Source organism: Lepidochelys kempii, chromosome 28 (genome assembly GCF_965140285.1).
Source record: "Lepidochelys kempii isolate rLepKem1 chromosome 28, rLepKem1.hap1, whole genome shotgun sequence".
Lineage (NCBI taxonomy): Eukaryota > Metazoa > Chordata > Testudines > Cheloniidae > Lepidochelys > Lepidochelys kempii.
Genome location: NC_136407.1, coordinates 2,604,484 through 2,610,116, shown reverse-complemented (window position 1 = coordinate 2,610,116; position 5,633 = coordinate 2,604,484).

The window sequence follows — 5,633 nt, the reverse complement described above, 5'->3', positions numbered from 1 at the left end:
TTCCAGCAGCCTTCCCTTCACTGCCGGCGCCTCTGGCCCTCCGGGGAGCTGGCCGGGGGCAAAGGGCGCAGCCGCAGGCAGGCCGAACGCCCTGGGGCGCCGGCTCTTGTCCAGCAATTGGGGGCGGGGGGCACCCGCTGCTGCTGGACAGAGGGGGGGTGGCACAGCCAGCAAGTGTCTTGCCTTGGGCCCTTTCCCCTCTAGGGGGCGCCGGCTCGCATCCGGCCCCAGGGCAGGGACTGGCTGGCTCCGGGGATGGGGGTCTGTCCCCTCTAGGGGGCGCCATGCTGGGGGCGCCATGCGGCACCCGGTGCTAAATGGTAGCGCATGCTGCCCGGTCGGGGAAGTGTCTGCCGGAGATAATTCCTCTAATCCTCTGCCAGGGCGCTCAGGTACCAGCACCGGGGAAGGGCTGCAGCTGGTTCCCGCCTGTGCAGAACCCAGGAGTCCTGGACAGAGGAGGGGGCAGAATTGGAGGGGGGGGGTGTCCCTGTACTCGGCATGTGACAGGCTGGGAGGGCGGCCATGGTTGTGCGTGGGGCCCCCTCACGGCTCCCCGGGGCTGCCGCTGCGGGCCGGAGCGGAGTGCTGAGTTGTCGGAGTTAGCCCACGGGCTGGCTGCAGGCTGCCTTGACCGGGGGGGCTCACAAGCCCTCCCTGAATGAGCCGTGGCCCAGACCCAAGGTGACAGCCACACCTGCCCCGAAACAGGTGTAACCCTTCCCCCCCCTTCCATGGGGTAGCAATGCAAAACACAGAAGGAAATTGAGTCTGAGTGGGGGTCTAGGGGTTAGAGTAGGGGGGCTGGGAGCCAGGACTCCTGGGTCCCCTGCCTGGCTCTGTGGGCTGCATTGCTGGTCTCCAGAGGGCACCCAGTGGGAGCGGAGCTGTGCTGCCGTGGGGGGGGGGGTAATCCGGTGCCAGGTGGCACGTTGGGCATTCGTTTTTTGCACGATGCCGGTGCTTTAATTCCCTGACAGCCCCAAATACCGGGATCTGAGCAGCGCCGTCAGCAGCTGGGGCGGCTGCATTAACCCTTCGGAGACCGTGGTTCAGCCTGGCATGGCACCCGCTCCCGGAGCTGGACCCGGCCAGGCTGGCACTCCGTGGGCATGCAGCTGGCAAGCAAGGGATGAGTCCTGGGTACCCTGCTCCCCCATAAATGCGCTCACAGGTCCTGTGTGGGGATAGAAAGCAGGTGCCCTGTCACTGACCTCCCCCCCGCGCTAGCCCCCACTTACTTCCCAGCGCCGGGGAGAGAACCCAGGCGTCCTGGCTCCCAGCCCCCCTGCTCTAACCACCCGACCCCACTCCCCTCCCAGAGCAGGGAAAGAACCCAGGAGTCCTGGCTCCCAGCTGGCCCCTTGCTTATCAGGCTCCTGGAGAGTGATTCCTTCGGTGAACCCACCGCATGGGGGATGCCTGGACACCGCAGGGTGATCTCGCCCCTGCAGCCCCACTGTGTAAGGGCCCTTCCCCGCCCCCCTGGCAGATGCCCCTGCCCCCCCGCCCCCTCCCCCCAGCTCTGAGCCAACCCAGGCTGCTGGCCTCCTGTTCCCTTAAGCAGCTTAGCTAATCTGGTCACTTCAGGAAGCTGCAGTCATGGTGATACAGGGGGGCTGGGCTTGCAGAAGGGGGGGTCTCCTTCCTAGGGTCCCTGGGATGGAGCCCCGCTCCCAGCACTGGGTCACACAGGTGAGGTTCACAATAGGCTTGTGATGCAGGTGACTCATCTTTGGGGGGAGGGGCTTGGGGGCTTGCCCCGTGCTGGCTGAAAGGGGCGGCCCCTTAGGGTGTCTACAACTGGGTGCCTCAGACAGTCCAAAAAAATCACCAGCCTCCTGTGGAAAATTAGGGACCCTTCGTGAAAAATCATTGGTCTTGTGAAAATCTTAGGCCTCTTGTGAGCTGCAGGGACTGCTTGTGAAAAATCGTTGTGAAAATCCCTGGCCTCTTGTGAGAATCACAGGTCTCTGGGGAGAATCAGGGACCACTTGTGAAAATCACAGGCCTCTTGTGAGAATGGGGGACTGCTTGTGAAAACCACGGGCCTCTTGGGAAAATCTCCAGGCTCTTGTGAGAACCAGTCCTTGTGAGAACACGGCTGGTGAGAATCCACTGCCTGGGGGAAGGGTGCTGTGGTCCCTGTCTGTCCATGCCCCCTACATTGGGGGCAGGGTGGGTGGGTTAGAGACATGCCCAGGCTGGGAGAGGGGCATTGGGCAGACCAGTTCACATGGCATGGTCCCTATAGCCCAGGGTGGGGTGGGGGCAGGAGATGGGGGCACGGGTTGGGGAGGGGAAATGCCTGTGGAGTAGGTAGGGAGAGGAGATCACTTTACGGGGGTCCCCCTGCTGTGGGGGTTCACCAAGGGAGTCGCTCTCCAGGGGGGTGTAGGGCGGGGGTTAAGTGCCCCGTGGGGAGGGGAGCTGCGGTTAATGAGCTGCAGACACGGGGTGGGGAAGGGGGCTCAAGGAGGGGGGACTGGAGATGGGTCACAGGCGGGATGGGGAGGGGGCAGAGGGGCACAGCATGGCAGCTGCCCGGCTAAGCCGGCTCCACGTGGCTCCCCGGGGAGGGGAGTAGAGGGGAGAGTGTCCCGGCGTCGGGAGCGCAGCGCACCCAGGGCGCACCGAGGAGAAGGCGCACGGGGGTCGGCGCAGGACGCACCGAGGCCAGGGAGCACAGGGGTCGGCGCAGGGCGCGCGGAGGAGAGGGAGCACGGAGACCGGGGCGCACCGAGGAGAAGGCGCACGGGGGTCGGCGCAGGGGCAGGGCGCACGGAGGAGAAGGCGCAGGGCGCAGCGAGACCAAGGCACAGGGAGACCGGGCGCACGGAGGAGAAGGCGCAGGGCGCAGCGAGACCAGGGCGCGCCGGGCCATGTTCGCCAGCTCCTCGCGGGGGGCCCCGGGCCCGGCGGGGCGCGGCGCGGCGGGGGCCAAGCTGAGCGTGGACGAGCTGTACGGGCTGCCGACCGCCAAGAAGGGCAAAGGCGGGCGGGGCGAGGGCGGGCGGCGGCGCAGCCAGGGCGGGAGCGCGGCGGGCCGGGACCCGGCTCTCACCCCGGGCCAGCTGCTGGAGGCGGCGCGGCGGCTGCTGGAGGGCAGGCGGCTGGAGAGCTACCTGCTGGAGGCCGGGCTGCCGGCCGAGGAGCTGCAGAGCAACCGCACCGCCATGGGCTACAGGTAGGGGGCGCCACCGGGGTGGGGGCAGCGGAGAGGGGCATGGGGAGGGGGGTCCTGGTAGGGGACCCCCAGAGCAGGCTGCAGACACGGGGTACAGGGGGCATCGGGGGCAGGTACCCAAGCAGGCTACAGGGGGGCACCCTGCAGCTCCCCCACCCCCTCCCTCCATGCCAGGGGCTCTGTGCACCCCCCATTCCCTCTCGCACCATACCTGGACCCCCATTCTTCAGGCTGCGAGGGTTCAGTAGCGCCCCCCGGGGGCAGCCATGATCCATGTCCCCATCGGGGCCCTCGCAAAAACCACGCTGGGTGGTTCCCCTATGCAAAGGAGCTGGGGTGATTTGCATAAGACAGCACCACCGGGGAAGGAGCAAAATGTCCACAGGCCTCTGACCTGTGCTCCCTTGACCTGGCAACCAGATTCGGGGGGTTGAGGGGCAGTGACCAGCACATTCCCAGGGGCCACCAGTGAATCGATGAGGGACCTCCAGCTCTTTCTCCTGCATACACCCCGAAGGGGGGCAAAGTCCGGGCGTTAAGGATGTCTATTTCACCTTAACTCTGTCCCCTCCTATGCATTTGGCTACAGACGCTTGTCGCCTAGGTTTGAGCCTCTAGAATCCCGGCACAGACTCCTGTCTCATGAGCTTGCGAGGGGGGGGTCACAATAGTAGGTTATTATCCCCTACGCAGACCCCAGCCCTGTGGCAGACACCCCGGGGCAGCATGTGTTTGTGAGTCGGCCCTGGAATGTCAGGAATCTGGACGACTGGGTTCTCAGCCTCCGCTCTGGGAGGGGAGTGGGGTCTAGTGGTGAGAGCAGGGGGGGCTGGGAGCCAGGACTCCTGGGTTCTCTTCCTGGCTCTAGGAGAGGTGTGGGGGCTGGTGCTTAGAGGAGCAGGGTGCATTTAGCCAGGACTCCTGGATTCCATCACCAGCTTAGGGAGGGGAGTGAGGCCTAGTGGGTGTACAGAACGGGGGCTGGGAGTCAGGGGAAGCACCCTTCCTGGTCACTGCTGTGTGAGACCCCATGTGCCCCCAACATCCCCACACACACATACCCCTCATGCTAATCCCTCGCAATCTGTCCCTGGGCTGAGCCGAGATGAGCGTGGCCCCGCCAGCTGGTGTCCTCTGCTTTCTGCCACGGAGCCTAATCAGGGGAGACAGATGCTGGCACCAGCCCCCACAGCTGGCAGGGCCCCCTCCCCCGCCTCCCCCGCCTCCCAGCTGTGACCACCCACCAAAATAGCTCCAAATGGGCTGGGGTTCGGGGAGGCTGGGAGTCAGGACTCCTGGGTTCTGGAGGCTAGTGGTTAGAGCTGGGGCGGGGGACTGACACACACACACGCTTGACCTGTTCTCTGCCCCCCTACCCTTGGCTGCGGACATCGCCACCAAGCCTGCAGGCCTCAGGGCAGGACGTCACCATCCCCATCTCGGTTTGAACCCTGCATTTCCCAAGCCACCGAGCCGGGGCGGACTCGCTGGCTGCCCTGGACAAAGTCTCCAGGCAGCATGCGGGGCAAACGCAGAGAAAACCGGGAGGGGGGCAGGGAAAGGCTGAGGCCAGGTGGCTGCTTTGGGGCGGGCGGGATCACTCGGGGAGCTGGGTGCCCACACACGGCCCAATGCGAGCACAGACATCGGGGAACACGGAACGCAGACCGGGGCGCTGGGCTGGGGGCTCGGAAAGAGATTTGGGGGAAAGGGATTGTGGGGAGAGCATAACGCATTTAGTTCACACGCAGCTGGACACCCGCACCCCACAAATAGACACAGGTTTATTGTATCCACCCTAGGCACATGCCCCGTATTGGGGTCTCTTCCCCCCACCTCACCCAGCCCCTCCTGCAGCCTTCGCACGTCAGCACCCGCAGCCAACGTGCAAGCATGTGCAAGATTCCTAGGCGTGTGAGCGGCCCCGTGTCCCACGGGCCCAGAGTGTCACAGGAGACCTGGCTGAGCTGGGGAGTGCTGGGTCTCTGATCCCTACCACTGGGAGTCAGGGCTGGGGGACCCCTGTGGCCACCTGACCTAGAGCCCCCAGCTAGCCCAGCCCTGAGCCCCCCAGGTCTGCCGGAGCCCCTCACTCCCAACCTCCAGCCCCCGCTTAGCCCCGGCCTCAGCTCCCCCCAGCTCTGCTGGTGCCGGTTCCCCCCACTCCTGACTCGCAGCCCCAGGCTCCCTGTGAGGGGCAGGGGGTTGCAGACATGTGCCCAGGCTGCATCAGGTGGAAGTGGGGGGGCGCTGGGGCCCATTCTGCCCTCCTGCCTTCCCCCCACCTCCTGGCAGCCAACAGGATCCCACCCGCACACACAGCCCCAGAACCCCCAGAGACCCGACAATAACACATCCACACACACAGCCCCAGAACCCCCGGAGACCCGACAATAACACACCCCGCACACACAGCCCCAGAACCCCAGACTCTGAGATAGCGCGT